The following is a 27622-nucleotide window of genomic DNA, read 5'->3' on the forward strand; positions in this document are numbered from 1 at the left end:
TCACTCAGGTCACCAACTGTGGTGGGGGGTTCACAGGGGTCCCAGGATGAGGGAAGAGACAAGAATGTTGACTCCATGTCTCAGAAGGCTGATTTATTATTTTATGATATATATTATATTAAAACCCTACCAAAAGAAGAGAAGAAAGGATTTCATCAGAAGGCGAGCAAGGAACAGAAAAGAAATGGAATGATAATAAAATCTTGTGACTGCCCTTAGAGTCTGAGCCAGCTGGACTGTGATTGGCCATTAATTAAAAACTACCACATGAGACCAATCACAGATGCCCCTGTTGCATTCAACAGCAGCAGATAATCAACGTTTACATTTTGTTCCTGAGGCTTCTCAGCTTCTCAGGAGAAAAAATCCTAGCAAAAGGATTTTTTCATAAAATATGTCTGCGACAGTCCACCAATAGGTAAGAGAAGATTCCTAAAGGTCAATCAGGTTTTAGGTCCACCATTGTTTCTATAAGAACTGTAAATTTCTAATAATAAATGCCTTTTCATGACTTCTGATGATGGAGTCTCTGTATGACCTTTGGCTGTCCCTGATACTACTGCAGTGATATTCACCCTCACGAAAAAACCAAAATTAAGGATTTTAGCAGAGAAAAACCCCAACATCCTGTGTCAGAGGCTCATCCAAACACAGGGGTGGCAGCATCTCCCCTGCTCTGGGTGGCACAGCCCAGCCTCTCTCATGTTCCACCACAGCTTTTGTCACAGCACTGCCTGGGAAAGGTCAGTGCCTCAGGGAAGCAGCACATCTGATGATGAAATGGCAAAATAAGCAACTTTTTGGCTTGTTTCCTGAAATCTCCAGTTCAGGCCGAGCTGGAAGCAAATCTCAGGCCTGGATTCCTGTAGATGAGGGACTGTGGCCACCTCACTGCATCTCTTTTCTGCATTTCTTGCTAACCCTTATTTGTCTCCTTAAAAATACCCTAACACCCATGCTCACATGTCACATTTGATGCATCTGCCAAGGCCAGAGCCATCACATCCCATCCAGCACACGTCAATGCAGCCTTGTAAGGGGAAGCTGAGAAAAGATGTGCAGGGAGAGCTATTTTTGTACCTTCATTTTAAGGCACCCCCTTGACTCCCTCCTTTCTGACTCACATTCCAGCTCCAGAACTGAGGAATGCAGCCACAAAGCTGCACCAGGCAGGAGAGGATGTTCTGCCAATATTTTCACCCGAAGTTTGAGCACAGCCACAGCAGGAGGAGGGATTTGTGCCATCATCTGTCTGGTGTTTGCACAAGCAAAAGCTTTTTTACTTAGGAAAAGATTTTACATTTTCCATTCACACATTACCTTAATCTGATTTAACCTCCAAGGTTTGAGAGGTGCTGAGAAACAGATAATTTCTAAAAGGAAATCCAGGAATAAAAAAAGAAAAACAAAAATCCTCCAGTCAGATAATTTAAATTGACATTGTATTTCAGTAAGATCAAGGTTTGCAGAAAACTGAGTGTTCACTAACAATCACTTGCTCAGCTCTTGAAAGAATCAAACATTTGGGTTGATCACAGAAAACAGCTCAACTCTAGAGATGAATCACTGGCTTAAGAAGGTGCTTTTTTAACCCATGGCTTTCTTGGGGCATGGGAGTTTTGCCTGAACGTACAGGTTAACAATTCCACATGTGCTCCAGTTTCTGTGCCTGCTCCAGGTTTTACATCCCAAAGCAGGAATGGTGCAATGCCCTGGTGTCGCAGACACCTTTTATGGAAAATCCTTTCCTTAGGTTTTTTCCTCCTGAGAAGCTGAGAGGCCTCAGGAACAAAATGTAAACAATGGTTATCTGCTGCTGTGGAATGCAACAGGTGCATCTGTGATTGGTCTCATGTAGGATGCTTGTAATTAATGGCAAATCACAGCCCAGCTGGCTCGGACAGAGAGCCTGAGCCACAAGCCTTTGTTATCATTCTTTCTTTTTCTATTCTTAGCCAGCCCTCTGAGGAAATCCTTTCTTCTATTCTTTTAGTATAGTTTTAATGTAATATATATAATCAAATAATAAATCAAGCTTCTGAAGCATAGAGTCAGATCCTCGTCTCTTCCCTCAACCTGAGATCCCTGTGAACTGTCACAGGCAATCCTTCCCAGGAGCCAGCTCAGAACATGAGTTTTACCTTCAAAATTTTCTTTGTGTCTTTGAAATTTTTTTACAACAGGTAAAGATTAGGAGAGTGTATTTTGGGGGGAATTTCTGGTGCCCTCCTCAGCCTGATTTCTGATGGCTCACAACTCCTGTGGAGCCTCTGGAGTGAGCTCCCAGCTGAGTGATCTGTGAAAAATGCATGTATTTTATGACTGGCTTTTCACAAATATTAAAATGAATATTATATGTGTTGTGTTAGAAAGTTATGCTGGTTTAATTCTTTTAAGTACTGTGTTAAATATAGTTTTAGGTTATAAAAATGTTAAAATAGAAACTATGCTATGTAGGATACTTTTTTTAAATAAAGGACTCGCAGTGAGACAGCAGCCACAGGACACCTGAATCTTTCAGAGAAAGAGAATTTATTGCTCCATTATCAGAAGAAATGAACTTCTTCCCACCTCAAAGGCACTGTCAGGATGCAGAGGAAGAAGATGATGATGACCAGACAGAATCCTGTGTTTGAATGGAATTTATGCATCATGTATGAGGTGTATGAATATGCAACAGGCTGTTGCTTTTAAGGGTTAATCCTCTGTTAACGTGGGTCCTTTTTCGGGCTTGTGCTGCCCAGAAAAAGGTACCTGGACATTTGTAACTCTTTGTTTTATTGTCTCATATTGTCCTAATTCAAATTGTCCAAATTATTCTTACTTTAATTGTATTACTATTTTTATCACCATTTTATTACTATTAAACTTTTAAAATTTAAAAAACAAGTGATTGGTGCTTTTCACAGATCCAACCCTGATTCCCTGACAGAGGCACCTTGGGCACAGAGGGGAGCTCAGCGCTGCAGTTTGGCTTTTTTAGGTTCAGCCCCGTGAGGGTCCCATCCCACAGCCCTGGGCTCTGCTGCCCTCCCCAGCTCCTGCCCCTGCCAGGTTCCAGGCTCTGCAGCCTCCTCCTGACCTGGTGTTCTCTAAATTAAGCAGCTGTCAGATCCCTTCCTTCCTTGGCCCACGGGGCGCTAAGAAGGTCACCACAGACGGGAGCTTAAAGGGCTGCCAGTGCCCCCCTAATCCTGGCCAGGCAGGACTGCCCTGACAAGGACCTGAGCAGGTGATTAGAGCCTGGAATATCTGTGCTCAGAGCCCTGCTGGCCCCTCCACCCACACAGAACATTTCAGAGCATTCCATCCCTTTTCGGCTGAGGCACCCAAGGATGCTCCTCTGTGTGCTCTCACTGAGGGCACTCCCAGCCCTGTCAGGATGGACTCAGTACCAGCTATTTCCAACACTATTCCTGCAATAATGGGCATTTTCATCAGCCTCCCTTGTTCTCCAGTCACTCTCTGTGTGCTTCTCCAACTGCCTCAATGACAGATATTTCCCCACTGAAATATCTCCCAAGGAACAGGGAGCTCTGGGATCTGCCTTTATTCTGGGTGCCAAAGTTAAGTGCAGGGAGAGGTGAAAAATGAAAGAGCAAATCATCAGGCAGCAGTGTTCAGGTGTCAGGAGTCCTGAGGGAGGGAGGAACTTGCTGGATAAAAGACAATTCCCTCCACTTACAGTAAATACCTTGTACAAAAAGAAGGTCCACAGTTCAAAACTCTACTGAATATGCCAACAACCAAAACAAAATTTGGAACAATTTCTGGCATTGTTCTTTGTAAAAATGTTTTCAGTAGTAAAAATCCATGGATTTCTTCAATGCTGCTGAATCCTACAATTTCATTTGCTGAGTTAAATCCTGGTCTGTGGAATTAGGGTTCAGTAGCTGTCTTTGCCATGCAGAACAGGGTTTTTGGTCAGGTCCTTTGTTCAACCTATCTGTGTGCCAGAATAGTTTGTGTCAGAATATCCTCACTACCATCACTGGCAGGTACACTAAGCTGGAACAAAAATTGGTTATAGACAAATCTGATCAAACCCAAGCTCCCTTTCTCCCTCACCTGCTTCATTTTGATTTGAAGAAGTTCAGGTGAGTCTTTTCCCTGCTGTTATCTGGAGTTTCCTGGATTAATTTCCAAATAAGACCCTTATTTACTGGGGTGGTATCTCCAGGGGTCCATCACCAGCAGCACAGCTCCTGCCTCTGTGATAAGAAGTTTTATCTGATCAGGTTTGTTTTTTCTCTCTTCTACGCAATATCCAAAGGCACACTCCAGCTGTGATACCAATGAAAAGCCAAATTCTGCAAACCCTGCTGAACTGGAAACTGAGGACCCACCCCTGGAAGTGCCCACAGCCAAGCTGGAGCAGCCTGGGACAGTGGAAGGTGTCCCTGCCCATGGCAGGGGGGAACTGGGTGGGTTTTAAGGTCCCTTTCCAACTCATTCTGTTCATCTGTAATTTCTGCTTTCATCCATCTGCCCAGGAGCTGGAAGAGAAATCCACTGCTAAAACCACACTGCTGCATCTTCCTGCCATGGGCTGAGCACAGAACGAGCACACCCTGAAATCTTTACCCTCTGCTGAGGCTTTCACTCCCCTGAAGCCCAAGCAAACTCCCAGCAGAGCAGCAGAGCCCTCCCTGACCTCGTGGCTCAGCAAGCACAGCAAGTTTCCCACAGGCACAGCCATTCCCAGCAGCATTTCCCAACCCTCAGGTCGTGCTACCACTGCACTGATCCCTAAATCCCTTCCCATTGCTCCATAAAGCCTCTGCTTCACAGAGGTGATTTCAGCTGAGCACCCTGGCCAAGCTTAGGTGTGGGGGATGTTAAACTTCCTAAATTGTGGGGATGGGGACTCCTCTGTCCTGCCCTAAGCACTGACAAACGCAGCTCCAGCACGGAAACGCCAGGGGAATGTTCCCTCCCAGCCCAAGGGGCAGAGGCAGCAGCAGAGCTCTGAGCCTGCCCTGGCCCCAGCCCCACACAGCAGCAGCAGCTCTGCCCCTGGCCTGCCCCAAGCACAGCGCTTCCAGGGATGGTTTTAACTTCGGTATTTTCCAAATTCTCTGCTATGTTCAGGTATGTAACTCTGACACTTCCTATTAGGCGTTAGCAGTTTCTCTTCACAGTTTGACAAAGCAATCCCTCCCCAGCTGCAGATCAAGGACAACCTTTACCCAAGGAGCACAAACAATGCAAAGAGAAGGGGGCAAGGCAGGGGGCTGAGAGTTCATGATCTGGATCTGCAATTGGACAGCTGAACCAAACATGCAGATGAACCAAAACTGATAAATTGTAAAAACTCCTGACCGGGGTCCATCTTAAATTCAGTCCGGGGGCAGCCCTGGCCAGGCTCTTGTGCTGTCCCTTTAAGGCCTTGCAATAAATCCCTATTTTGTCCATTTAGCTCAGTCTAGTCTCTGCTCCTTTCAAGCATCTCCACCTGCCTCTCCCTGCCTGCCCTTGCTCTGGGATGAGCCCAGCAGGGTTCACCTCCAGCTTATCCCAAGCACACTCATTTTCACCTCCCCACGACAAACTGCAAACAGAACTTCAGCAGCAACACAGGCAATGAATGTGACACGCAGACATGCCCAAACCCATGTCCAAAACAACCCACAGAGTGTAATCACAGACTCAAAAACAGAATTAAGCTGGGAAAGACCTTTGAGATCCTGGAGTCCAACCTCTGACCCAACACATGGCACTGAGTGCCACATCCACACCTTCCCTGAGCACCTCCAGGGATGGTGAGTGCACCACTGCCTGGGCTTCAGGTGACCCAACCCCAGCCCCAGCAGCACTGGGGACAGGCTCTCAGCACACCCACCAACCTCTGACTCCCTGAACATCACACCGGCCCAGGGGAAGGGAAATCAGCCTCCCCCAGCAGGCTCCAAGGGAGGAACCCTCAGAGTGCCCTAGGGTTCTGTACCGCCCCTCTCCTGCCACAGGGGGGTGCTGCCCCAAATCCCAGCGCTGTGCCGTTCCCAGGGCTCTGCCCCCCCAGGAGCACCCCCAGAGTCACTCACCAGGGCTGGCTGGGCCCCTGGGCTCTGTCACTGTCCCCGTGCCCGCAGCGGCAGCGGGCGCAGCTCCTCTCGTGCCTCTTCACCCTGCAGGAAGCAGCACATGCAGGAGGGTGAGCAGATAATCCACGACTTTCTGGGAGCTCTGCGGGGCTGGGAGCAAAGCTGCTGCTGTCTGCAAGGATCAGAGCTGGGACTTTCTGAGCTAAGACTCTGAGCTGCTTAGCAGGGAGCTGGAAGCAGAGCAGACAGGGGTGGTTGTGTTCGCAGGGCTGAGCACTCGGGGGGTGTTTCAGGCTGGATCAGGCACCAGAAATCCCACAAAAACTGCTCCATCGGGTTAATGCTAGCACAGGACAGGGATGGAGGCAGGCAGGAATTTTTGGTCACCATAGCTGAGGGAAAAAACAGAGTTTCTTCTATAGAACGTGAAATACATAATGTGAACATGCAGCTCTTCCAAGGTGGAAAGAGAATTATTTAATTTTTGACTCCAACATTTATAGATTTCTAAAAGTGACAGTGGATTGGAGGGTGACAGTGCCACCTCTCCAATGACACTGGACAAACCAACAGTCCATCAAATTTTTCCTCTTCCATAAAAGAATGCAAAACAGTAAGTTATTTACATAAAGTGTGTGAGAAAGTTCATTACAAGAATGTAAACATCAGAAGGTTTAGAAAAAACTTAAAAAATTAAGACAACAGTGAAATATCCCACAGTAAAACTTTTTCAGTTTTGTTCATTTATTAATTTAATATTTGGAAAATATTAAGTGTTGAAACTGAAAATTTTATTTTGAGTTAGGCCATGGGAGACAAAATAGGGAGGAACCCCCTTTAATTGATGCACTTTAATTAACTGCTTGCTTTGTCAAAGCCCTGCTCCTGCATTCTGAAGCAAATTCCCAGATTTTCATAGCAAACAACAGCTCAGTTTGGCTTCAGTCTTAACTGATCTTTAAGTGTCCTATTTTCCTGGATCCATCCCCACAGAATCCCAGTGTGGTTTGGGTTGGAAGGAACCTTGAAGATCATCTTGTTTCAATTCCCTGCTATGGGCAGGCTGCTCAGTTCCTTCAATTATCACTTCTCTGTCCGTCCCTGTTATAAGTAAAAAAACTGCCAATTTAAAAAAAAAAAAAAAGGTTGCAGAGTGAACAGGTTAAACCAGTTGCTGCCAAGGTGGAGTTCTACCTGTTTGTTATTGCAATCACCAGTCGTTTTTGTTAATTGCTCCTTTGGTATCAGGACTGCCCTGCCTAAAATCCAGGTTGATAGCCGTTCTGCTTGGACAGTGAAAGGAGGGGACATGAGGAAGGGACATCAGAGGGCATGCAAAATAACTTCAGAACCAGCACACCATGGGAAAGCCACCCAACCAACCTTACCAAAAGATCCCCAAAAACAACGAGCCAACACAGAATTAAGAGATCAAAATGATGTCTGGACGTGAGGAACAAAGTACCAAGCCTGCAGAGATGCTGAGACCCTTTGTTGCCCCTCAGCTGGAGCCAAGACCCCAGGACGGCAAAACCCGAAAGTTCTACCATGGGGTTTACCCCCACTGCTCTCGTGAGGACGGGACCCCCCAGCTCTGCTCCCCAGGGGACAAAGCTGCGCTTTCCTCCTCCTCCGAGTCACCCTGGAAGCGACGACGGAGAAGCCGCGGACCTGTCGAGCCTCCCAACCTTGAGCTGATCACTTTTAATAAAGGCATTAAAAGCAGAAAAAGTCTCCTGCCCTGTTTATTTCAATCCCACCCTGGGCTGGGTTTCTTCAGCCACTGAGCACATCAGCCACCTTTCCTGACCCAGCTTTTGGGCAGGGATGCTGCTCAGGCTGTGCTGGGAGCTGCCTCTGCTCCCACCTCACTCCTGTGAGCAGGATGTGCCTTGCATGAGGCAAACAGCAGAATCTCCTGGATCACAGACAGGAAACCCTAAACCAAGGCCAGGATAGGTTTTCTTGTTTCACTTCAAGGGGCAGACCCAGCTCCCCATCGTCCCTAATTTTGTATCTTGACATCTCCATCTTCTGCCTGTGAATTCTCTCCTGCTGTCACAAGGTCACCAGGCCAGCTGGAAAGGCATTTTTCACACCCTGGCTAATCCAGAGGCACCTGGCTGCCTCCTGCCAATGGCAAAATGCTGACAACAAAGCTAATTAGTGGGCAGCAGGACCGTGGCTGGGTGACAGCACTGGCCTTTACTGCATCAGCCAAAAATTCAAGGGATTCAGGAGCAGCTCCTGGCTCTTCCCCAGGCTCCTTTTGTGACCCTGGCCTCCAGCTCTGTGCTCTGAAGTTGGTGACACTTCCCAAACGTGGCCATGCAGGTAAATTAATTTATGGTAAGGAAATAATTCATTAGGATCGGCACAAAGGTCTATTTAGAATAAAATAGTAATTTGCTTAAGCTTTTCACCACATTTGTGCATTAACTGAATATTCCAAATATTCTCACAATGTCTGCCTGAGCAGATTGAGTGGAACAGGGTGCCCAGAGCAGCTGTGGAATCTTCAAAATGTCCAAGGCCAGGCTGGACAGGGCTTGGAGCAACCTGGGACAGTGGAAGGTGTCCCTGCCATGGCAGGGGTGGGATGGGAAGAGCTCTGAGGTCTCTTCCAGCCCAAACCACTCCCTGACTATGAGAAACGATGCTCACTTCCAAAATTTAAAAGGTTTATTAAAATCTTATCAAAAATACAACAGAAGACTGAATAGAGAAAATATTACAGAGGATTTTCCCCACCATGTGCTCACCCACACCATGGAGGTTTTACCTTTTAACCCTTTAGCTCCTCCCAAAGTTCTGTCCATTGACTCCTCCTTCACTGCCCAGGGGTGGAGATCTCTGCCTTAAATCCTGACTGGAGCTAAGGTGCTTGCAGAGTGAAAAACTGACCCTCCCAAATGTCCCAAACCCAGGCCAGCCCTGATAACAACACAAGGGGGTAAAACATAACTATAAATCTATAAAACTTCTCCTAATATATATACAGGATATTTGCCTTTTAATTGTGAGTCAGCCATCCCGTTGCTCATCTATCACACTGACTCTCAAACATCCACGGCCAGGGGATGCTCTGCAGCAGGACACAGGTCAGGAGGGGTTAACTCCTCCTTACTCAGCTGGTGCTGTCACGACACTGATGAAATCCACCACTGGACAATGGTCCATGGACCAGCACCCATTCTGCAATCAGATCAGGGCTGGCAGAGTGCCCTCCCTGTCCCAGACAGAGCACAGGCACCCCTGGAGCTCAGCTGAGTCACAGAATTCACAGAATCCCTGGGTTGGAACAGACCTGCAAGATCATCGAGTCCAACCCAGCCCCAACTCCTCACCCAAACCCTGGCACCCAGTGCCACATCCAGGCTTTGTTAAACACACCCAGGGATGGGGACTCCACCACCTCCCTGGGCAGCCATTCCAGAACTTTATCACCCTTTCTGTAAAAGCTTTTTCCCGATCTCCAGCCTGTATTTCCCTGGGTGCAGCCTGAGGCTGTGTGCTCTGGCTGTGTCAGTGCTGCTGCAGACAGAGCCCAGCCCCAGCTGAGCACAGGCACCTTTCAGGGGCTGCAGAGAGTGATGGGGGCAGCCCTGAGTCTCCTTTTCTCCAGGCTGAGCACCCCCAGCTCCCTCAGGGCTTCCTCTCAGGGTTTGTGTTCCCAGCCTTGTTGTCTCCTCTGGATGCTCTCAAGCTGCTTTCCTGCATCCCTTCCCAGCACTGCCCCTGCTCTGGGCACCATGCCAGCCTCCAGACACCCCCAGCTCAGAAAGGGAATGAGAAACATCCCACCATCACCAGGCAGATGATTCTTCCTGCTTGTAAAACATGAAGGGGGCTTGTAGCCCCACATTTCTCTTCACAGAGAAAAGCAAGGCACAATTCTTCCCAAGAATATTTCTGGGATTCACATTCTCCGAACCTCAGAGAAAGAAAACACAATTCTTATCATTTGCTGTGCCTGTGTTTGTGCCAAAGTAGAATGCAACATGGAGACTGTTTACCCACAGTGAGGGGGTTTTGTTTCCTTGGCCTGTCAGGGCCAGGTGTGTGGGTGACAGTCACGAGATTCTGGGCGGTGTGTGCAGGGTTGAGTGCTTGGCAGGTTCAGTTTTAAATGTAGAGAATAATATATAATATTACATATATAATATTATATATATAATATTATATAATATATAATATATAATGTAGTATATAGTATATAGTATATATAGTATATAACATATAACATTTATATAATATATATTATATAATATATAATATATAATATATAATATATAATATATAATATATAAATGTATAATAAAGTAATTCATTAGCCTTCTGATATCCATGGAGTCAGATGCATCATTCTCTCCCCTCACTGGGGCCATCACAGCATTGCCATAGGGGCTCAGTGAGCAGGGCAGTGTCTGCTGAATCCCAGCACACCAGGACAGCCCAGAGACAGGAGAGAGGAAAGAGAAGCCCTGAGCAGCCTGTCAGAACAGCAGCAGTGGGGATAATTGGTTTGTACACATTCCTCCCCCACCCAATTACCAGCTCAGTTTGGTGGTTGATTGCACAGCACTCTGGGCCAGCAGAGCTGCTGCTGTTTCCATTCCTGCACACATCACCCAGTCCCTAAATCATCTCTAATAGCTCCTCTCCTCAGTGCCCTCCCAGCTCCTTCCAGCCCCATCAGCACGAGGCAGGTTGCAGATATGGAGGAGCTGACATTTCTCTTTTGAGTAATTTGCAGTGGATTTCTTGCCTGTTTGATGTAGTCATTTTGTTCTCTGCACTGATGTGACATTAATTATTGTTAAATATTCTTATCTGTTACACACAGTTCTGTTTAGATAAAGGTCAGTGCGTGAACCCCTGACAGTGCTCGTTGCTGCCATGCTCCAAAGCCAATTTGTCATCCTCTCCCTTCAATACGTTCATCTTGGTCTCAGTTCATTTTTCCATTAATTCAGGCACAGTAGAGAGCCATTAAAAAATGCAAAATCTCTCAGCTGTTCAGCTCAGAACTTGGACAGGGAATGATGAGGCTGAGGAGCACCAGTTGCACAGGGAGGGCAGGGAATAATGCTCAGGAAAATCCAGCAGCAGCCTTTTAAGGAACTGGATGGCTGCCCCCCAAAAATCTGTGCATAATTCTACTTTAATGAAAATCAGCTAAGCCTTGTGCAGCACAGCCTGGTGTGAGATGGGGTAACAGCACAACCCAGAGGCCCTGGCACAGGTGCCCAGAGAGGCTGTGGGTGCCCCTGGATCCCTGGCAGTGCCCAAGGTCAGGTCAGAGAGGGCTTGGAGCAACCTGGGATAGTGGAAGGTGTCCCTGCCATGGCAGGGCTGGCACTGGATGGGATTTAAGGCCCTTCCCAACCCAAGCCATGCTGGGTTTATGATTCTCTGCTGTGCCCACACCACCCTCTCTTGGCAGAAGCCAAGTTCAAGCTGTCCCAGTGTCCCAGAGCAGAAGCTCCTCCAGCAGGGACCCATCTCTCAGAGACCTGAGGAGCAGCTGGGCTGTCCATGCCTGGGGGCACTGCACCAGCCTCTGCTCTGTCCTGCTTTTGGTCTCTGCCCAAAGAATTCCCCTCTGCCCCCCTGAGGTGTCACTCCCCACCATGTCCCTGCAAGGTGGGACTGCAGAGCAGGGACAGCCCTGCTGGGACTCACTCCAGCACCCCCGGTCCCTGCATGCCTTGGGACCCCTTAAAGAGCCCAAAATTGGGTCTCCACACCCATCAGGAGTGCTGAGAGCTCCCAGCAGCCCTCAGATGGCTGTGCCTGGGGCAGGTCACACGTCCTGCAGTGACACATGGCAGCAGGGACAGCCCAGCTCAGCTCCCCCTGCAGGAGCAGGGCTGGAGCCCTGGGGCTGAGCAGAGCTGTGCTGCTGCCCAGCTGCACCTCGTGGGCTCCTGTGCTCCATCCAAAGCTGTTGGAGCTCTGAGTACAGAGAATTCCAGATTTTCTGTGTTTTTAGGCACTGACCCCCAAGAGAACACTGCACTAACCTGAGGCCCTGGAGAAGGCTTCCAAAATGGAATGACAGAACTGGGATTGTGGGTGTGGAGTTTGAAGTGTGTGATATCACAGGGTGGAAACTTAAGAGTTTAAGGTAATCATAATACAGCAATATAATATCATACCATATCATATCATATCATATCATATCATATCATATCATATCATATCATATCATATCATATCATATATATTATAATATATAATATAGTAATATATTGGAGCAGCCTGGGACAGTGTCTGCCCACGATGTCCCTGCCCATGGCCTGGGTGGCACTGGATGGGCTCTAAGGCACTGGATGAGCTCTAAGCCCAGTAATATATATATTATATTTATTACAATATATAAAAAATATATTTTATAAAATATTATATACTCTATATATTATATATATATAATATTATATATTATAACATATAAAATATATATTTTATAAAATATAATATGTCTATTATATTATACATAGTATATATAGTATATAAGAAATAAAATATATTTTATATATATCTATATATATTATACATATTATAATATATAAAATATATATGTCATGTGCTCAGCCCAGCACTTGGCAAATGGAAGAACGTTTGAAACTTTATTCCAGGTGGCATTATATATATATATACACATATACATATACACATACACATACATATATATACATATAACATATGTATATATATATGTGTATAAACATATATACACATATACACATGCATACATATACATATACATATACACATACACATATATATATATATAAATAAAGCAAGATGGAGGTTTTAGGGCAGAGGCTGCTCCTTCTTCTTCACCTCCAGCACAGCCATAACCCAGAGGCAGCCTGGTCACACTCAATTCAGTGACAAGAGCCAGGGTAAAGATGCTCAGGAGGCTCCAAACCCAAGAACAGGACACTGCAAGGGCTCAGCTGCCTGCAAAGGTGGATTTGGCATGACTGAAGTAGCACATCATGAATCATGTGCTCAGCCCAGCACTTGGCAAATGGAAGAACATTTGAACCTTTATTCCAAGTGGCATTTAATTTTGCATTGTGCTAAATCATTCTGTGCTTGTAAATAAAAGAGAATGAACTCCCAAACTTGTCCCCCACTCAGTGCAACACAAAGAAATGGTGCAAAGTGCTGAATGTAATCAACTGTGGGGTTTTTTCCCTTCACTTGGAATCTCAGAATTATTAAAACTGAAAAAGAACTCTAAGACAAATGAGTGCAACAATGCCAAGCCCATGTCCCTTAGCCCCATGCCCACATGGTTTTTGAACACTTCCAGGAATGCTGACTCCACCACTGCCCTGGGCAGTGTATTCCAGGGCTTCACCACTCTTTCTGGGAAAAATCTTCCCTAATCTCCAACCTAAAGCTCTCCTTGCACAACCTGAGGTCCTTTCCTCTCACCCTGCCCCTTGAGCCCAGCCTGGCTGCACCCTCCTGTCAGGGAGATGGAGAGAGCCACGAGGTCCCTCCTGAGCCTCCTTTTCTGTAATGGAATGGGTGGGTGCATCACCACAATTAGACACAGTCCTTACATCCAGCCCTTAATTAGATTTGTCTAATTAGAAATTCACTCAGTTATTGCACAGGATGGATAAAGTCCTGCCTGGGTGGAGTTCCATGAGTCAGGCACAGATTCCCCTGGAGCTTCCAGAGCTGACTGATAACCTGGAACAAATGACACCTCCAGTGCTGGGACCTGCACAAGGTGTGCAGAATGCTCAACATGAGGCTGATTCTGCATGGCTGAAAGGCAGGAATCAGGCAAAATCATCTCATTGATCAGAACCACAAATAAACCCCTGGGCAGAGGGATTTTGCAGCCCCTGCTGCAGCAGAGCCAGGGGAAGCAGCAGCTCTGCCCCCTCCTCTCTGCTAAATCAGGAGCAGGAGAGGGGAGAGCTGGGTTGAGAAAGGTATGAGGCGACACAGGTCCTCTCCAGCCCTGGGGACACAGTGTCCTGAGGCTAAAAATACAGAGACAAACCAAAAAGTCAAGGCTAGCAAGAGGCATTAGCAGAGGCTGTTTATTTCTGTGGGCAGGGAGCACCCAGAGGGAGCCCAGCACTTGGTGCTGCCTGACGGACAGGCTGCTGCAGCTGGAGGGCTCAGGTTTCCTGCACACGCAGGGAACTGTCCCTGTCCCCCTGTCCCCCTGTCACACCTTGCCTGCCATTATTTTTAGCCGCTGCACAAAGCAGGGTGATGTGCAGGAGCAGAGGGACAGGATAAAGCATGGAAACACCACCCTGGGGAAGGCTTGTGGTGGTGTTCACAGGGGTCCCAGGATGAGGGAAGAGATGAGAATCTTGACTTTCAGAAGGCTGATTTATTATTTTATTATGTTATATTAAAAAAAATTATATACTAAATTATATACTGAAACTAAACTAAAAGAATAGAAGAAAGGATTTCATCAGAAGGCTTGAAAGGAATAGAAAGGAAAGGAATGATAATAAAATCTTGTGACTGCTCACAGCCTCAACACAGGTGGCTGTCATTGGTCATCAAGTAAAAACAATTTCCCATGCTGGGTAAACAATTCTCCAGATCACATTCCAAAGCAGCAAAACATGGAGAAGCTGAAGCTTCTCAGGAGAAAAGATCCTGGCAAAAGGATTTTTTATAAAATATGTCTGTGACATAGGGATCCAGGATCATCAAGGTTTGTGAATAAACTCATCCAGAGTGGGATCCAAGGCTTTATTGTACCAGGCTTTAGCAGTGGGAGATGTCCCTCACCCTGGTCAGGGCTGGGCTGGCCCTGCTGCCCACAGTGCCCCCACCACAGCTGGACACACCTGCCACAGCCCAAAGGTCCCTGGAAAGCTTCCACCACCAGTTAGTGCGATGCAACTTCACTGGCAGCCCTAAGGACAAGGATGTGTCCTGAGCCTGCTCCACACAGAACCATCACAGAATCCCAGAATGCTCTGGGTTGGGAGGGACATTTAAGACAATCTCAGTCCATCCCCTGCCATGGCAGGGACACCTTCCACTGTCCCAGGGTGCTCCAAGCCCTGCCCAGCCTGGCCTTGGGCACTTCAGGGATGCAGGGGCAGCCCCAGCTGCTCTGGGCACCCTGTGCCATGACTGGAGCTGTCAGAGCTCAGCTCCCCTCACCTGGCATAAAAACCTCAGTGACACCAGTGTGGAGCCCCTGGAACACCTAGGGAACACCACAAGGAGCCCCTGGCACTGGCTGTGTGCCAGGCTGAGCCTCTCACACAGGGCTCTGCAATTCAATTTGCCTTCCTTCATTAACCACAATGGATTCACATCCCAACCAGAACTGAAAACAATCAATTATCTCTCTATTTAACCTCAGTGCCATCTTCTCATTCCCTCTGTCCCATGTCTGGCTCCCCTCTGATATCCAAATTCTTGCAGGGCTGACAGAAATTTGGCACACTCTTCCCACTGCAGGACAAACTTCCAAGGTAAAGAAAGGAAAACATCCCAGTTTCTTCTGCAAGAGAGATTTCAGCACTAACTACTGCAGAAATATGAACAGAAACTCCAGACTGGCTAGTGCAGCTGATCCCTGTGCACCTGGCACTCCAGGGCAGGGACTGAGCTCTGTGTCCTGCTGGAAGGAACCACATCCCTCTGATGGGAATGCTGCTGGAGCTCTGGGATCAGCAGACATTGATTTTCAAGGCTGATGGCAGAGGTACCTCATGGAGAAGAGCACCCAAGAAGTTTCACCCACCAGCAGAGGCTGTTGGCTCCAGGACCTGCTGCAGCACTGAGAGTCACAGAACAAAAGATCTCCAGCGTGGGACTGTCACTGTCACATTCTCTGGAAAAATCCCCTTGCCCAGGATTCTTCTCCTGGGAAGCTGAGAAGCCTCAGAGAAAAGGAAAACAATATTATCTCATTTGCTTCTCCTGTGTTTTGCTGCTTTGGAATGTAGTTTGGAGATTGTTTATCCAACAGGTTGATTGGCTTCATGTGAATTGTTTTTACTTAATGTCCAATCACAGTCCAGCTGTGTCAGGACTCTGGAGAGTCACAGGTTTTTCATTAGTATCTTGTTAAACCTTCTCTAAGTATCCTTTCTTCTTTAGTATAGTTTTAGTATAATATAATATAATATAATATAATATAATATAATATAATATAATATAATATAATATAATATCCTTCTAAGAACATGGAGTCAGATTCATCATTTCCTTCCTGCCACAGGATGAAGGAAATGCAAATCCCACATGGGATAATTAATTGTTTGTGCTCCTTTGGCCTCTGAGAGCACATCAGATGAGGCAGAGCTGGTGTGACACTGAAGGGAAGGTGCTGCTGCTGCTCTGCATGGCTGAGCTTTGACACAAAGCCAATAAATCCCAGCCCAGCAGCCACCTGGACCCTTGGTCATGGTGCACAGACCATGGTGCCCCAGAGCTCTGACCAGTTCCTCACCCTCATCATCACAGGCATCTCTTGAGAGCCTCCTCCCAAAGGAGCCAGGGATCCCAGGGCAGCCACAGGAGGCTCCCCAGGGCCAAGGGACCTCCAGGGATGTCCCCACCATCCACACAGCCCCAGCTGGAGAGAGGGATGTTCATTCTGCACCCAGCTGGGTCGTTTGTTGGACACCAGCAACTCTTTTCTGTAATGGAATGGGTGGGGGTATCATCACAATCAGGCACAGTCCTCACATCCAGCCCTTAATTAGATTTGTCTAATTAGAAATTCACTGAGTTATTTCACACAAATAGATAAAGTCCTGCCTGGGTGGGGTTCCATGAGACAGGCACAGATTCCCCTGGAGCTTCCAGAGCTGACTGATAACCTGGAACAAATGACACCTCCAGTGCTGGGACCTGCACAAGGTGTGCAGAATGCTCAACATCAGGCTGATTCTGCATGGCTGAAAGGCAGGAATCAGCCAAAACCACATGGAAAACACCATGACAGCTCCTACCAGTATCTCCTTCTCCTGCAGAGATATTCAAGCAGCACAATCAGGAGGCTGATGCTGCAGCCCCTGGTGCTGCACTGGAGCCCCAGACACCCAGGAGATGGGATGTCCCCAAGCCATGACTCTGGCTTGGACACAGGAATGAGATATTCATATACAGAACACAGAGAATGTCACTGGGGGAACTCCTAAAGGATCAGAAGGCTTTTGTAGCAGGTCAGGCAGGCAGATGGGAGAGCTGGCAATGGAACTCAGATCCACCTCACTGCTGCACCAGCTGGGGAGCTCCAGGATCATGCAAGTTGTTCGCCCTTTGTGGGCTGTTTATCCTAGAAAATTCACCAGCTGAGAGGGGATCCAGGCTGCTTTCCACAGGGCAAGAGTCAGGTCAGACAGAAAATCACCTGGGCTAAAAGAGAAACTGCTACACAGAGAAATCAGAATGGTTTGGGGTGGAAGGAGTTTAAAAGGTATTTAAAGACCATGGTGTTCCAGCTCCCCTGCTCAAAGCACCCAGGCTGCTTTAAGCCCCATCCAACCTGGCCTGACCAGGTTGCAACCAGATGCTTTTACACTCCAACTGAGGGGGACACAACCCAAAGTCATTTTAATTCACCCCACGGCAGAAAAGCATCTTGTGGCACGGTCAGGAGCTGATCTGGACTCACCCTGTGGCCCTGCAGCCTTTAAAAGCTCCTGGGCATTTCCTCCTGGCATGGCTGTTGGCACAGCTCTGCCCCAGGCACTGTGATGGGCTGAGAGCTCTCTGCACCCCACAGGAGAACAAACAGCACTAAACATTCAGGGAAGCAGCAGGAAAATGCTCTCCTGAGAGACCTGAGCCTGACTTTTTTTTGCCATTAGACTGTTTTTACAGATGGGGAAATGAAGCAAGAAGGCAGAAATGGCCCCCAGGCACAGAGTTATTTACTGGGAAGTGAACAGGCAGCTCTGCTATCAGATGTACACAGGGCTGCAGCATCTCCACCCCAAGGAACTCCTCCCAGCCCAGGGATGACCAAAGGCATGCTCACACCTTCCCCTGGCTGGGACAGGCATGGCCAAAGGGCCACCAGAGAGCCTCTGAGAAGGGAACACCTGTACCACCCCCACTGGCTCTATGACACCTCTGCTGGCTCACATCTGTAGCCATGATATTTTCTGAAAAATCCCTTTGCTAGGATTTTTCTCCTGAGAAGCCTCAGAGGAAAAGAAAAACAATAATTATCTGCTGCTGTGGAATGCAACAGGTGCATCTTTGTTTGGTCCATGTTGATTGTTTCTAATTAATGGCCAATCACAGTCAGCTGGCTCAGACTGTGGTCAGTCACAAGATTTTATTATCACTCCATTCTTTTTCTATTCCTTTCAAGCCTTCTGATGAAATACTTTCTTCTATTCTTTTAGTATAGTTTTAATATAATATATATCATAAAATAATAAATCAGCCTTCTGAAACATGGAGTCAAGATTCTCATCTCTTGCCTCATTCTGGAACACCACCACACATCCAGCAGGGAAAAGCCATGGCAGGATTTGAAAAAAGCTGGAGAGAGACAAAACAGCAGGTCTAAAAGTGGAGCTACCAACACTCCAAAAATCCTGGCTTCTCCTGGTGGGTTTTTTTCCATGAAACTGCATTTTCCATAATCTGGCAGGTGGGAAAAGGGGGAAGCAGTTAGACAAACAAGTAACTCATGAGGATAAGAGCATTTGATTAAGGGGCACTTCAAAGGAGGTTCTTTATAAACATTTGAAGGACTCTAATACATGTTTGCAGTCATGTTTGGAGCTAATTTAAACAAACTGTTTAATTGCACAACCAGGTAGGAGTCAGATTATACAGTAAAATCTGGTTTTCTTCCTCTTGCACAGCTTTCCCTTAGGTTTGTGGTCCCTGCTACTCAAATTCCTCCCAGTCCTGCTTGTGGGAATAACACTTTTCCTGCTCCCCTTGCAGGCTCCCAGTGACTGCAATCACAGCCCTGAGTGACTCTCAGGGACCCTCCAGCTTCTCAGGCCAATCACAAACAAACAGCAAAGCTGGAATTTCAAACATTGCTTCAAGCTGAACAGCTCTGAGAGCTCTTCACCAAAACCACTTGATGGACAAGCTTGGGAGAAACCTCCTGTCTGGAGCAGGGGCTGGTGCAGAGGAACCTGTGTCCCATAAAAACCTCTGAGATATCAGAGAGCTGCTCCCAGTGCATCATCCCAGCATGATTTGGCTTGGAAGGGACCTTAAATTCATCTCATTCCACTCCCTGCCATGGCAGGGACACCTTCCATGTCCCAGGGTGCTCCAAGCCCTGTCCAGCCTTGCCTTGGGCACTGCCAGGGATGCAGGGGCAGCCACAGCTGCTCTGGGCACCTGTGCCAGGGCCTGCCCATCCTCATAGTGAGGATTTTTTCTCTAACACCCAATCTAAACCTCCTCTCTCAGTTAGAAGCCATTCCCTGTGTCCTGTCCCTCCATCCCTTGTCCCCAGTCCCTCTCCAGTTCTCCTGGAGCCCCTTTATGCAGGAAGTTTGTGAGGATGATGGTCCTGTAATGTTCCAGGAACAGAAGCTGAGTAGATGGACTTAGGGCAGAAGTGTGGTGGTGTTCACAGGGGTCCCAGGACGAGAGAGTAGATATGGATTTGACTCCATGTTTCAGAAGGCTGATTTATTATTCTATGATATCTATATTATATTAAAAGTAAATGATATATTAAAACTAAACTAAAACAATAGAAGAAAGGATTTCATCAGAAGGCTTGCAAGCAAGAAGAAGAATGATAAAAAAGCCATTAATTAGAAACAACCACATGAGACCAATCACAGATGCACCTGTTGCATTCCACAGCAGCAGATAATCCTTGTTTACATTTTGTTCCTGAGGCCTCCCAGCTTCTCAGGAGGAAAAATCTTAAGGAAAGGATTTTCATAAAACATGTCTGTGACACCAAAGTTCATTCTCACTTCACTTAAAAGCAGAAATCCTCCACTTTTAATCCAAAGCCACTCACTAACCCAGAACAGCAGCTGTGCTATCTGCAACATCTACTATGGGCATCCCTGCAGCTCCCCACCAGCTTCTGCAACTCAAACCTTGCCCAAAACTCCCAGGAGCTGCTATCCAGCCCCTCAGCAGATCATGCAGGTGGTTGGGATTCAGGGATGGGATGTGAACCCTTGCTCACACAGCGGCTCCAAACCCAGCTCTGCACCTGCATCCCAACACAGTTCTGAGCTCCACAGAGGCGCAGCTCTACCAAGAACCCCCCTTTTCACCCCACTGTCCCCAGCACAGGGGGCCCTGCCAGGTCAGCCAGGGTCAGCAAAGCCACCAGGCAGCTGAGCTGTCCCTGCTGCCTCAGCAGCTCTGCAGGGCCCTCCTGGCTCACTTTACTGCTGGGCACACGTGGCTGCTGCTGGCCCAGACAGATGGAGGCAGGTGGGTGCATGGGGGGATGGCCTGAGCCCACCCCCAACCCTGAGGGGAGATACAAGAACTGCCCTGGGTTGTAAAATATGTGTTCTGTCCCCATCTGTCAGAGCTGGGGCAGCTCTCTGCTGTTCCTGGGGCAGTTTCCTTTCTCTCTCCCACAGCCAACCCTCCCTGCAGGAGATCTCTGCTGTCCATGGCCACTGAGTGTCCCTGCAGGGCTGATCCAATCCCAGCATCCCATGGGGAGATGCTCCGCCCAGGGGAGGAGCCAAGCATTCCTCCCTGGATCCAATCTGAGCCTGGCCCAGCACAGCAGCCTTTGCCCCCTGCATTGCCAGAGGAGCAGCTTTCTGCTGCCCTGCATGGCCAGAGGGAGCCCAGGCCCATCTGCAGCAGCCCTGGAGCTGCAGAGGAAAACTCCCCCCTTGTGCAGGATCCGTGCTGCAGCAGAGCCACAGCTGGCACTGCAGGAGGGCTGAGCCCCCATGGATGGGGCTGGGACACCCCCTGGCACACAGGGGACAGGGCATGGTCTGACTCTGTCAGGGGTTTGTTTTGTAATGCTGCGTTTTTATTTTTAGTTTTCCTAATAATGAACTGTTATTCCTACTCCCACATCTTTGTCTGAGAGCCCCTTAATTTCAAAATTACAATAATTTGGATGGAGGGGGTTTGCATTTTCCATTTCAAGGGAGGCTCCTGCCTTCCCTAGCAGACACCTGTCCGTTCAAAGCAAGACATTCTCTGGTTTCAAAGAGCATCCTCCCTGGGTTGATTTAGCCCAATTTGTCCTAAATCGATTTCCCATTCCCATTGGCTTAAGGGAAGAGCAAAACAGCTTGGAAGAGTATTACTGATTCTTGCAGCAGAGCAGATCTGTGCTGGTTAGAAAATGCAAAGGTCTCATTGTGGGAGGAATATCAACTTGGGACTCCTGGCTGTGTGTGTGGAGAGGAGATTTTGCCCTCCAATGCTGCCACAGCTCTGGGTCGTGAGAAGCACCTGCAGCTGCTGGAGGGATGCAGAGGAGGCCCCAGAGATGCTGCAGGGGCTGGAGCCCCTCTGCTCTGAGGAAAGGCTGAGAGAGTTGGGGTTGCTCAGCCAGGAGGAGAGAAGGCCCTGGGGAGAATTCAGAGCCCCTCCCAGGGCTAAAGGGGTTCCAGGAGAGCTGGAGAGGGACTGGGGAAGGCATGGAGGGACAGGACACAGGGAATGGCTCCCACTGCCACAGGGAATATTGGGAATTAGGAACTGTCCCCTGTGAGGGTGTGGGGCCCTGGCACAGGGTGCCCAGAGCAGCTGTGGCTGCCCCTGGATCCTGGCAGTGCCCAAGGCCAGGCTGGATGGGGCTGGAGCACCCTGGGACAGTGGAAGGTGTCCCTGCCATGGCAGGAGTGGACCTGTGTCCCCCTATTCTTCCAAGCCTTCTGATGTTTACATTCTTGTAATGAAGTTTCTCACACACTTTTATGTAAATAATTATTGTTTTACATTCTTTTCTGGAGGAGGAGAAATTTGATGGACTGTTGTTTTGTCCAGTGTCATTGGAGAGGTGGCACTGTCATCCTCCAATCCACTGTCACTTTTGAAAGTCAATAAATGCTGGAGTCAGAAAATAAACTTCCCTTCTTTTTACCTTGGGAGTTCCAGCATCCGTGTTGTTTTATTTCATGTTCTGTAGCAAGAGACCTGGATGAGTTTTGAGGTCCCTTCCAACCCAACCCAATCTGTGATTCTCTGATTCCCCTCTGCTGCTGGGCCTGGGTTTTCAAAGCCACCTGGAGAATGTTGCTGATCCAGCACCCCTGGAATTCCTTAGGATTGCAAATGGGATACAAGTCAGGAAGAGACTTGGGCTCCACTCCAAATATCTCTGTTCAACATTTAAATGTCAACACTGAAACCATGTTAAACATGGTTTACTAAGTACACTCTTACCTCCATTATTCCACCTCTCACTTCCAGGGAGCCCAAACCACTTTTCCAGCTGCAGAGCCACATCTGCACTGAGAACGTCTCATCCCACACAACAACCTGCCAGAATCCCAGAGGAGGTGCCACCAGGACAGCATCCCTCACCCACCTAAGTCCTGCTGTCTCTCCCCTCAAAAATGCCATGATCACCTTTCCACAAGCACAAGTTCCCATGAGATATTTTATGCCCAGCCATAGGGCCCAAGGTCCCTTCCACAGAAACTCAACCCTGCAGGTCAAGCCTGGCTTCCCTCCTGGGACGTACAGGCAAGGAGGAGTAACAACCATGCACATACAGCTATTCCCTACTCTTACAAACCCCAAACAAAATGAAATCCAAACCCCACAGTGCTTTTATGGGGGTGTATTTTGTTGAGTTTAAACAGGAAGCACTGGGACAATAAAAACACTAAAATCCACACAGCTGCTCCCCTCTCTTCTCATTTAGATTCCATGTTCCACATTTAAGTCACAGGATCCCAAATGTTCTTTAGTACCAATATCCACCGTTGCATGTGGACCTAGTAGATTTTTCTCTCTCATTCTACAAAATAAACTTTTAGTTTTTATAAACTACGGTGCCAGTTCAAAACTGGACAAAGATCAAAATGCATCAGCCCTTCTCCCACGCTGGGCTGCTCCATAAATTAACCAGCTCAGACAGCAGGGACAATGAATTGGTGGCATTGCTGTGCCTGGCAAAGCAGCCAGAGATCCTGGAGGAAAGAGCAGAAAGAGGTTTCACATCTCCTCTGCCTCCTGCAGCACATCTGTGAGAGCCTCACAGAGACCCCACAGCTTCCCAAATGTGGTATTTTTGAGATCCCCTGTTGTGGGGAGGAAAAATGAATCTGACTCCATGTTCTCAGAAGGTTAATTTATTATTTTATGATATTATCTTATATTAAAGAATGCTGTACTAAACTAAAGAATAGAGAAAGGATACTTACAGAAGGCTTAACAAGACACTAAAGAAAAATTCATGACTCTCTAGAGTCCTGACACAGCCTGACCATGATTGGTCATTAAATAAAAACAATTCACATGTTGGATAAACAACCTCCAACCACATTCCAAAGCAGCAAACACAGGAGAAGCAAATGAGATAATATTGTTTTCCTTTTCTCTGAGGCTTCTCAGCTTCCCAGGAGAAGAATCCTGGGCAAAGGGATTTTTCCAGAGAATGTGACAGTGACAGTCCCACAGTGGAGATCTTTTGTTCTGTGACTCTCAGTGCTGCAGCAGCTCCTGGAGGCAACAGCCTCTGCTGGTGGGTGCAACTTCTTGGGTGCTCTTCTCCATGAGGTACCTCTGCCATCAGCCTTGAAAATCAAGTGCCTGCTAATCCCAGAGCTCCAGCAGCATTCCCATTAGAGGGATTTGTTCCTTCCAGCAGGACACAGAGCTCAGTCCCTGCTCTGGAGTGCAAGGTGCACAGGGATCAGCTGCACTAGCCAGTCTGGAGTTTCTGTTCATATTTCTGCAGTAGTTAGTAGCCAGAGCTCCAGGAGCTGCCAGGGGTGCCCAGGGTGGGGCTGTTGGGGTGTCTGTGCAGGGCTGGGGCTGCCCTGGCTGATCCTGGGGGACCCTCCCAGTTTGGGATGCTCCCTAATTCTGTGATTAACAGAGCACAGGCTGAGATCACAAACTCCTTCTTCCTCTCCCAGCTCAGTGCTAGTGCCCAGCAGAGCATCCCTGTGAGATCCTGGAGCTGCTGCCCTTACCCACCCCAAATTCCATGAGCTCAGGTGCCTCCCCCGAGCCAGCCAGGATCCAGCTCCTAAACCTACAGCTTTAAACAGTTTTAAAAGCAGCTCAGCACTTCAGATCCTCTAAATGTAACCACACTATGCCTTATCAGGGGGTCAGAGCAAGGCAAGAGTGGGACACAGACACACACAGGCAGGAGTTCACCCCTCCCTCCACAGCACGGGGATCAGCTGGGGATATCTCCCAAAGCATATTGACCTCTCATTTTACCACATGGTGAAGGAATCCTATTCAAACCTTGCCTCCAGCAGCACAGTATCTTGTTTCAATCCAGCCCTGCACAGAAGCAAAGCCTGTGGCTGCAGCAGTGAAGGACAAGCTCCCAGCAGCACTGGAGGGAAGGGTTTGGAGCCAGGTGCCCAACAGGGCTTGAGGGAAGCACTGAAGGAACCTGTGTGCACATGGCTCAGGTGGGATCCAGCTGCAGCTCCTGGCATGTGGCAGCTGTGGTGCCTCCAAGCATGAAATTCCATGAGAGTGTGGGGATCCCACCCACAAGGACTGCTGGTTAAAAATGTGAATCCCTCTGCAGGATCAGAACCCACAAGCAACAATGGATTCTTTTCATGGAATAGCCCAAGGCAGTGTTTGGGGCAACCTTGTGCTCATCCCACTGCCAAGCTGGGGAGGGTCCAGTCCCAGTAAATGTTTGCTGAGAGTGCCAGGATCCCAAACAGCCTCCCAAAATTTTCATTTCAGGTCCCCCCCACACTTTGATGAAAGAGCAGGTTTGATGGAGCCACAGGCAGCTCTAGGTACAAAGCCATCACTCATTCTGGTCCCTAAGTCCTTGCCCAGCTGCTTTTACTCAATCCAGCACTGGGCTGTGCCCTGGAGAGCAGCAAAGCCCAGCCCTCAAAGCACACCAAATTAATTGGGGTCTTGAATTAGTGAGGTCAGAGCCAATTAGCTCAGTTTGACCCAGCTGCTTTAAGCAACATTTTTCTAGTGCATTGGAGCTTGTTATCACACAGATTCATCTTGGTGCCAGGTGAAAAATGAGCTGTCAGCGCAGGTGTGACCCTTGGGGATGCATTTTCATCCTTTCTGGGGGTGACAACAGGAGAGAGCAGCCTGGTGCTGCAGCACTGAGAGCTGCTCTGGCCAGGAGCAGCCTCTGTGTGTCCACTGCTGGTTGAGGGAAAAAAAAATGTCCAGACACCCCTTTCCCCCTGCTCCACATGGAACCTGGCCAGGACACAAAGTTCAGCAACGTTGTGTTATTAGTAACTTATTAAAATTAATGTTTAATAACTTTGTGTCCAAGCTGGAGCAGCCACACAGCACAGGGATCACATGAACTCCAGCAGTGGGGCTGCACTTCACCAAAATTCCTGTTCTGGACAATTTTAATCTGCAGAAAGGCCAGGCTGGATGGGGCTTGGAGCAAGCTGGGATAGTGGAAGGTGTCCCTGCCATGGCAGGGGTGGCACTGGATGAGCTTTAAGTCCCTTCTAACTCAATCTGAGATTCTATGAAAAATAATCCTGCTCTGTCCCTTTTCACTTTAAGAACGAAAAATGCAGATCAGAGAAAGCTCAAGCCACAGCACCCACACGAGCAGCAAACTCAGCACCTGGGGTTTTACAAAAATGAAAGAATCCTCAACAAAACTTAGAATCCTCAAAAAAACTTTCCCTTTTCCTGAAAGAAAATGTAGTTTGAGGGGCTCTTTTCTAATGAGAAATGTTGAAAGCAAAAAAAAAAAAAACAATTTGATTTTTTTTGCATCAGTATTTCAAAGCAAGAAAATAAGCAGCACAATAACCCCATTTTATGTGTCACTGTATTGACATCCCCAGCTATGTGAATGGCACTGCAAACCCCCTCAGTGAAGTGGAAACCACCAAATTCTCCGAATTTGTTTTTATTCTGTGAGCACTACTTTGAGTCTGTCAGATGTTCTTGTCAGGATGTCACACACTGAAGCATTCAGAATTCCTCACAGACAAATCCCCAGCTCCAGCAGCTCCCCACAGGCAGCAGTGGGGGCTGCTCATCACACCTGGCACAGCAGCTGCAGCTCAGGGCTCTGCTCTGTGGGAGAGGCTTCAGAGGAACCCAGGAGAGGAGAATTCAAAGGTTCCCCTTTGCCAGGACCCAGAATATCCCTCTGGCTGCCCAGGACACCAGGACCCTGCCAGGGGGCTGAGAGACCCTGGCATAGAGCCCAAAACACCTGTGGGTTTGATTATGACCCATGGAGCAAATTACCAACCTTAGATGAAGATCTGCAACCCACAACAGTTTAAGCAGAATATTAGTGAAGTTATCACAGGGCGGAAAAGTAGATTTTAGGGTTTTTAGAATGGGGGTTCAAGGGGCAAGATGGAGAGATCTGGGCATGTCCAGCCTTTCTCCTCCTCCTTCTTCTTCTTGGCCTCCATCTTCTGCTCTGATGGTGGCACATTTAGATTGGTTTAGAGTAGAAGCTCACTGTCTAACATAGGTGATTAGGTATTGGAAAGTAATTGTAAACACTGCACACGTAGTTTTTAGTATAAAGACATAACACTGCCCTGGGGCAGGCAGAGTGCCTGGAACTGTTCTGCTGGATGCACCTCGGCAGGGCAGGAGAAAATATTTTATAGATAAGAAACAATAAACAACCTTGAGACCGAGAACTGAAGAGCCCTGACTCCTTCCAGCGCCAGGCTGGGAAAAGAGACTTTAGAACTTTTCTTGGGGTCACTCTGAGCAGCGAGAGATCCCAACACCCCTTTACATTCGAGGCCACTCAGCCCCAAATTCCTCACTGCAGGTCCAGCCAGCTTGGGCTGATCATGGCTGCGACACCCCAAGCAGGGTCACAGTGAGGAGGTGCCACAGCCAAAGCAACACTGAGTGATTCAGGATGGAAAACCCTTCCAAGATCATGAGGTTCAGCCACTCCCCAGCACTGCCAAGGCCACACTAACCCACGTCCCCAAGTGCCACATCCAGTGGATTTTAAATCCCCCCAAGGATGGTGACCCCACCACTGCCTGGGCAGCTGCTCCAGTGCTTGACAATCCTCTCAGGGAAGACATTTTCCCTCATATCCAACCTAAACCTCCCCTGGTGCAGCCTGAGGGTGTCTCCTCCTGTCCTGTCACTCATCCCCTGCGAGCAGAGCCCAACCCCAGCCTGGCTGCACCCTTAGGGAGCTGTGCAGAGCCCCAGGAGGTGGCACATCCCCTCCTCTGGCACCTGGGAGCAGGGAGAACCCCAAACCCCAGGGATTGGAAATGGAGATCCCCTCTTAGGGCTTCCCACATCCCCTCTTAGGAAACTTCCCACAAGGTTCCACCATGGAAACTGTGGTGTTGTGAGGTCCCCGGGATGAGGTGAGAGATGAGAATCAGACTCCAAGTTCTCAGAAGGCTGGTTTATTATTTTTATTATTATTATAGTATTATATACTTTTTTATTTTTATTTTTATATTTTT

General features: G+C 48.1%; 1 protein-coding gene across 4 annotated transcripts in view; it reads right to left on the bottom strand.

The window, feature by feature from the left end:
- The window catches only part of RALY (RALY heterogeneous nuclear ribonucleoprotein), a 136615-nt gene that overhangs the window by 83662 nt on the left and 25331 nt on the right, over positions 1-27622 (bottom strand). For 2 of the 4 annotated variants that reach the window (XM_074553838.1, XM_074553836.1), the window contains exon 2: positions 6045-6128. The exons of the other annotated variants lie outside the window; for them this stretch is intronic. The gene's annotated coding sequence lies outside the window, so the exon portion shown is untranslated. The remainder of the gene's footprint in view (positions 1-6044; positions 6129-27622) is intronic. 4 annotated transcript variants of the gene reach the window in all.

Source organism: Zonotrichia albicollis, chromosome 17 (genome assembly GCF_047830755.1).
Source record: "Zonotrichia albicollis isolate bZonAlb1 chromosome 17, bZonAlb1.hap1, whole genome shotgun sequence".
NCBI lineage: Eukaryota > Metazoa > Chordata > Aves > Passeriformes > Passerellidae > Zonotrichia > Zonotrichia albicollis.